Raw genomic sequence first — 8,047 nt, 5'->3', positions numbered from 1 at the left:
CAACACGGGTTACTGTAAATTCAGTACAAGAAAAGTTTGCAGTGAGAATAGTGATCTCCTAAAACCTATTTTAATTCTGTCATTGAATGCAATATACTGTTCTCTTTTATCAGCCAATTCATGTATGAACAGAGGTCAGTGAAGGGTGAAGTGTGAGTGGCTCATTGCCTGCTGCTTTACTGCCTGACTACTGACTCCATATCTCCCAACATTGGATTCCCATTTTGATACAAAGCTCCAAATTTCCTGAAGAGACCTAAAGATAATTTGTGCTGCCTGCAGCCACCACTAGGTGGAGCTATCTGAAGACAGATTTATCACTAAATTCAATGGAACCTGTATAAATCCATATAATGTAATCTCCCCCTAGTGGTGGCTGCAGGTAGTATAATTTTTTATCTGTTAACTAGATAGCTGTGTGAAGGGATTTGGGAATTTTCCCTCTATCAGAAAAGAAGAGCCTGACCCTATAGAGACATATTACTCATTTTATAAACCTGAAGTGATTGTGCAGATCGTCTGCTGTCAGTTCTAACAGATGAATTTTCTCCAGTCTTATCAAAAGGCAGACAATCTAATGACAATTCTGTCCATTTGATTGTCTGTTTCTTATTATCTTGAAAGAAAACTCAAAAGTGAGAAGAAATCAAAGCCAAGAACCAAATAGAGACATCACACATAAAAATTGGAGTAAGAGCAGCGTCTCGTCACACCACAAGTCCTGGAGAAAAGTGGCGGCTGCTGCCGCAAATCCTAATACAGATGTCCCATAATATTTGACAGAAAGAGCCATTTTACATGACCCTTTATTCTTGTAGATAGGGGGCAGTATTATAGCAGTTATATTCTTGTACATAGGGGGCAGTATTATAGTAGTTATATTCTTGTATATAGGGGGCAGTATTATAGTAGTTATATTCTTGTATATAGGGGCAGTATTATAGTAGTTATATTCTTGTATATAGGGGCAGTATTATAGTAGTTATATTCTTGTATATAGGGGCAGTATTATAGTAGTTATATTCTTGTATATAGGGTCAGTATTATAGTAGTTATATTCTTGTATATAGGAGCAGTATTATAGTAATTATATTCTTGCACATAGGGGGCAGTATTATAGCAGTTATATTCTTGTACATAGGGGGCAGTATTATAGTAGTTATATTCTTGTATATAGGGGCAGTATTATAGTAGTTATATTCTTGTATATAGGGGGCAGTATTATAGTAGTTATATTCTTGTATATAGGGGCAGTATTATAGTAGTTATATTCTTGTATATAGGGTCAGTATTATAGTAGTTATATTCTTGTATATAGGGGCAGTATTATAGTAGTTATATTCTTGTATATAGGGGCAGTATTATAGTAGTTATATTCTTGTATATAGGGGCAGTATTATAGCAGTTATATTCTTGCACATAGGGGGCAGTATTATAGCAGTTATATTCTTATACATAGGGGGCAGTATTATAGTAGTTATATTCTTGTATATAGGGGCAGTATTATAGTAGTTATATTCTTGTATATAGGGGCAGTATTATAGCAGTTATATTCTTGTACATAGGGGGCAGTATTATAGTAGTTATATTCTTGTATATAGGAGCAGTATTATAGCAGTTATATTCTTGTACATAGGGGGCAGTATTATAGTAGTTATATTCTTGTATATAGGGGCAGTATTATAGTAGTTATATTCTTGTATATAGGGGCAGTATTATAGCAGTTATATTCTTGTACATAGGGGGCAGTATTATAGTAGTTATATTCTTGTATATAGGAGCAGTATTATAGTAGTTATATTCTTGTACATAGGGGCAGTATTATAGCAGTTATATTCTTGTACATAGGGGGCAGTATTATAGTAGTTATATTCTTGTATATAGGGGCAGTATTATAGTAGTTATATTCTTGTATATAGGGGGCAGTATTATAGTAGTTATATTCTTGTATATAGGGGCAGTATTATAGTAGTTATATTCTTGTATATAGGGGGCAGTATTATAGCAGTTATATTCTTGTACATAGGGGGCAGTATTATAGCAGTTATATTCTTGTACATAGGGGGCAGTATTATAGTAGTTATATTCCTGTATATAGGGGGCAGTATTATAGTAGTTATATTCTTGTATATAGGGGCAGTATTATAGTAGTTATATTCTTGTATATAGGGGCAGTATTATAGTAGTTATATTCTTGTATATAGGGGCAGTATTATAGTAGTTATATTCTTGTATATAGGGAGCAGTATTATAGTAGTTATATTCTTGTATATAGGGGGCAGTATTATAGTAGTTATATTCTTGTATATAGGGGGCAGTATTATAGTAGTTATATTCTTGTATATAGGTCAGTATTATAGTAGTTATATTCTTGTATATAGGGGGCAGTATTATAGTAGTTATATTCTTGTATATAAGGGCAGTATTATAGTCGTTATATTCTTGTATATAGGGGGCAGTATTATAGTAGTTCTATTCTTGTATATAGGGGCAGTATTATAGTAGTTATATTCTTGTATATAGGGGGGCAGTATTATAGTAGTTATATTCTTGTATATAGGAGCAGTATTATAGTAGTTATATTCTTGTATATAGGGGGCGGTATTATAGTAGTTATATTCTTGTATATAGGTCAGTATTATAGTAGTTATATTCTTGTATATAGGGGGCAGTATTATAGTAGTTATATTCTTGTATATAAGGGCAGTATTATAGTAGTTATATTCTTGTATATAGGGGGCAGTATTATAGTAGTTCTATTCTTGTATATAGGGGCAGTATTATAGTAGTTATATTCTTGTATATAGGAGCAGTATTATAGTAGTTATATTCTTGTACATAGGGGGCAGTATTATAGTAGTTATATTCTTGTATATAGGAGCAGTATTATAGTAGTTATGTTCTTGTATATAGGGGCAGTACTATAGTAGTTATATTCTTGTATATAGGGGCAGTATTATAGTAGTTATATTCTTGTATATAGGGAGCAGTATTATAGTAGTTATATTCTTGTATATAGGGGCAGTATTAGGGCAAAGCCACACGTGGCGGAATTGCTCTTGAATTCCGCTGCGGACACTCCGCAGCGTTAATCCGCAGCGGAGCCGTTTCTCCATTGCCTTCCACTTCTTTTTAGTAGTGTTTGTTTAGACGAGGCTGAAAATTCCGCTGCGGAGCATAGGCTGCGGTGCGGAATTTGGTGTCCGCAGCATACAATGGATGTTGCGGACCAGTGGCGGACTGTTTGCGGACTCATTGCGGAAGTTCTCCATTGACTTCAATGGAGATTCTAAGTTCCGCAATGAAGTCCGCAGCTGTCATGCACATGTTATGTGTGCTGCGGATGCGTCTTGCTTTTTGGACATGACATTTCTTCATTCTGGCTGGACCTATGTATTTCTAGGTCTACAGCCAGACTGAGGAAGTCAATGGGGCTCCCGTAATTACGGGAACGTTGCTAGGAGACGTCAGTAAATAGTCACTGTCCAGGGTGCTGAAAGAGTTAAGCGATCGGCAGTAACTGTTTCTGCACCCTGGACAGTGACTACCGATCCCAATATACATCAACCTGTAAAAAAATAGAAGTTCATACTTACCGAGAACTCCCTGCTTCTGTCTCCAGTCCGGCTTCCCAGGATGATGTGTCAGTCTAAGTGACGGCTGCAGCCAATCACAGGCTGCAGCGGTCACATGGACTGCCGCGTCATCCAGGGATGTCGGGCTGGATGCCGAAAGAGGGACGCTTCACCAAGACAACGGCCGGTAAGTATGAAATTCTTTTACTTTCACTAGGGAAAGTGCTGTCCCTTCTCTCTATCCTGCACTGATAGGGAGAAGGCAAGCACTTTTACCGCAGTCCGCAGCAGCTAGTCCGCATCAATTTACTACACATTTTGGGCAGATCCGCCGCAGAATCTGCAACGCAGATTCTGTGCGGCATTGATGCGGGCAGTTGCGGAGGAAATCCGCCACGTGGGGGCATGCCCTTATAGTAGTTATAGTCTTACATATAGGAACAGTATTATAGTAGTTATATTCTTGTATATAGAGGGCAGAATTATAGTCGTTATATTCTTGTATATATGAGCAGTATTATAGTAGGTATATTCTTGTATATAGGGAGCAGTATTATAGTAGTTATATTCTTGTATATAGGAGCAGTATTATAGTAGTTATATTCTTGTATATAGGGGGCAGTATTATAGTAATTATATTCTTGTATATAGGGGGCAGTATTATAGTAGTTATATTCTTGTATATAGGGGCAGTATTATAGTAGTTATATTCTTGTATATAGGGGGCAGTATTATAGTAGTTATATTCCTGTATATAGGGCCAGTATTATAGTAGTTATATTCTTGTATATAGGGGCAGTATTATAGTAGTTATATTCCTGTATATAGGGCCAGTATTATAGTAGTTATATTCCTGTATATAGGGCCAGTATTATAGTAGTTATATTCTTGTATATAGGGGGCAGTATTATAGTAGTTATATTCTTGTATATAGGGGGCAGTATTATAGTAATTATATTCTTGTATATAGGGGGCAGTATTATAGTAGTTATATTCTTGTATATAGGGAGCAGTATTATAGTAGGTATATTCTTGTATATAGGAGCAGTATTATAGTAGTTATATTCTTGTATATAGGGGCAGTATTATAGTAGTTATATTCTTGTATATAGGGGCAGTATTATAGTAGTTATATTCCTGTATATAGGGCCAGTATTATAGTAGTTATATTCTTGTATATAGGGGGCAGTATTATAGTAGTTATATTCTTGTATATAGGAAGCAGTATTATAGTAGTTATATTCTTGTATATAGGGGCAGTATTATAGTAGTTATATTCTTGTATATAGTAGCAGTATTATAGTAGTTATATTCTTGTATATAGGGGCAGAATTATAGTAGTTATATTCTTGTATATAGGGGCAGTATTATAGTAGTTATATTCCTGTATATAGGGGCAGTATTATAGTAGTTATATTCTTGTATATAGGGGCAGTATTGTAGTAGTTATATTCTTGTATATAGGAGCAGTATTATAGTAGTTATATTCCTGTATATAGGGGCAGTATTATAGTAGTTATATTCTTGTATATAGGGGGCAGTATTATAGTAGTTATATTCTTGTATATAGGAAGCAGTATTATAGTAGTTATATTCTTGTATATAGGGGCAGTATTATAGTAGTTATATTCTTGTATATAGGGGCAGTATTATAGTAGTTATATTCTTGTATATAGGGGGCAGTATTATAGTAGTTATATTCTTGTATATAGGAGCAGTATTATAGTAGTTATATTCTTGTATATAGGGGCAGTATTATAGTAGTTATATTCTTGTATATAGGGGCAGTATTATAGTAGTTATATTCTTGTATATAGGGGCAGTATTATAGTAGTTATATTCTTGTATATAGGGGGCAGTATTATAGTAGTTATATTCTTGTATATAGGAAGCAGTATTATAGTAGTTATATTCTTGTATATAGGGGCAGTATTATAGTAGTTATATTCTTGTATATAGGGGGCAGTATTATAGTAGTTATATTCTTGTATATAGGAAGCAGTATTATAGTAGTTATATTCTTGTATATAGGGGCAGTATTATAGTAGTTATATTCTTGTATATAGGGCGCAGTATTATAGTAGTTATATTCTTGTATATAGGAGCAGTATTATAGTAGTTATATTCTTGTACATAGGGGGCATTATTATAGTAGTTATATTCTTGTATATAGGAGCAGTATTAGGGCATGCCCCCACGTGGCGGAATTCCTCCGCAACTGTCCGCATCAATGCCGCACCTAATCCGGGTTGCGGATTACGGCTGCGGATCTGCCCAAATGTGCAGTAAATTGATGCGGACTAGCTGCTGCGGACTGCGGGAAAAGTGCTTCCCTTCTCTCTATCAGTGCAGGATAGAGAGAAGGGACAGCACTTTCCCTAGTGAAAATAAACGAATTTCATACTTACCGGCCGTTGTCTTGGTGACGCGTCCCTCTTTCGGCATCCAGCCCGAGCTCCCTGGATGACGCGGCAGTCCATGTGACCGCTGCAGCCTGTGATTGGCTGCAGCCGTCACTTAGACAGAAACGTCATCCTGGGAAGCCGGACTGAAGACAGAAGCAGGGAGTTCTCGGTAAGTATGAACTTCTATTTTTTTACAGGTTGCTGTATATTGGGATCGGTAGTCACTGTCCAGGGGGCAGAAACAGTTACTGCCGATCGCTTAACTCTTTCAGCACCCTGGACAGTGACTATTTACTGACGTCGCCTAGCAACGCTCCCGTCATTACGGGAGCCCCATTGACTTCCTCAGTCTGGCTGTAGACCTAGAAATACATAGGTCCAGCCAGAATGAAGAAATGTCATGGCAAAAAAGCAAGACGCATCCGCAGCACACATAACATGTGCATGACAGCTGCGGACTTCATTGCGTAACTTAGAATCTCCATTGAAGTCAATGGAGAAATTCCGCCATGAGTCCGCAACCAGTCCGCCACTGCTCCGCAACAGACAGAGAATGCTGCGGACACCAAATTCCGCTCCGCAGCCTATGCTCCGCAGCGGAATTTTACGCCATCGTCTAAACGAACACTGCTAAATAGAAGTGGAAGTCAATGCAGAAACGGCTCCGCTGCGGATTAACGCTGCGGAGAGTCCGCAGCGGAATTCAAGTGCAATTCCGCTACGTGGGGCTTTAGCGTTATAGTAGTTATATTCTTGTATATAGGGTCAGTATTATAGTAGTTATAGTCTTGCATATAGGAGCAGAATTATAGTAGTTATATTGTTGTACATAGGAGCAGTATTATAGTAGTTATATTCTTGTATATAGAGGCAGTATTATAGTAGTTACATTCTTGTACATAGGGGGCAGTATTATAGTAGTTATATTCTTGTATATAGGGGCAGTATTATAGTAGTTATATTCTTGTATATAGGAGCAGTATTATAGTAGTTATATGCTTGTATATAGGAGCAGTATTATAGTAGTTATATTCTAGTATATAGGAGCAGTATTATAGTAGTTATATTCCTGTATATAGGAGCAGTATTATAGTAGTTATATTCTTGTATATAGGAGCAGTATTATAGTAGTTATATTCTTGTATATACGAGCAGTATTATAGGAGTTATATTCCCTTATATAGGAGAAGTATTATAGTAGTTATATTCTTGTATATATGGGCAGTATTATAGTAGTTATATTCTTGTATATAGGGGCAGTGTTATAGTAGTTATATTCTTGTATATAGGAGCAGTATTATAGTAGTTATAATCTTGTACATAGGGGCAGTATTATAGTAGTTATATTCTTGTATATAGGGGGCAGTATTATAGTAGTTATATTCTTGTATATAGGGGCAGTATTATAGTAGTTATATTCTTGTATATAGGGGGCAGTATTATAGTAGTTATATTCCTGTATATAGGAGCAGTATTATAGTAGTTATATTCTTGTATATAGGAGCAGTATTATAGTAGTTATATTCTAGTATATAGGAGCAGTATTATAGTAGTTATATTCCTGTATATAGGAGCAGTATTATAGTAGTTATATTCTTGTATATAGGAGCAGTATTATAGTAGTTATATTCTTGTATATACGAGCAGTATTATAGGAGTTATATTCTTGTATATAGAGGCAGTATTATAGTAGTTATATTCTTGTATATAGGGGCAGTATTATAGTAGTTATATTCTTGTATATAGGAGGCAGTATTATAGTAGTTATATTCTTGTATATAGGAGCAGTATTATAGTAGTTATATTCTAGTATATAGGAGCAGTATTATAGTAGTTATATTCCTGTATATAGGAGCAGTATTATAGTAGTTATATTCTTGTATATAGGAGCAGTATTATAGTAGTTATATTCTTGTATATACGAGCAGTATTATAGGAGTTATATTCCCTTATATAGGAGAAGTATTATAGTAGTTATATTCTTGTATATATGGGCAGTATTATAGTAGTTATATTCTTGTATATAGGGGCAGTGTTATAGTAGTTATATTCTTGTATATAGGAGCA

This window comes from Rhinoderma darwinii, chromosome 7, assembly GCF_050947455.1.
Source record: "Rhinoderma darwinii isolate aRhiDar2 chromosome 7, aRhiDar2.hap1, whole genome shotgun sequence".
Taxonomy (NCBI): Eukaryota; Metazoa; Chordata; class Amphibia; order Anura; family Rhinodermatidae; genus Rhinoderma; species Rhinoderma darwinii.
Note: the sequence above shows the minus strand (reverse complement) of the source record.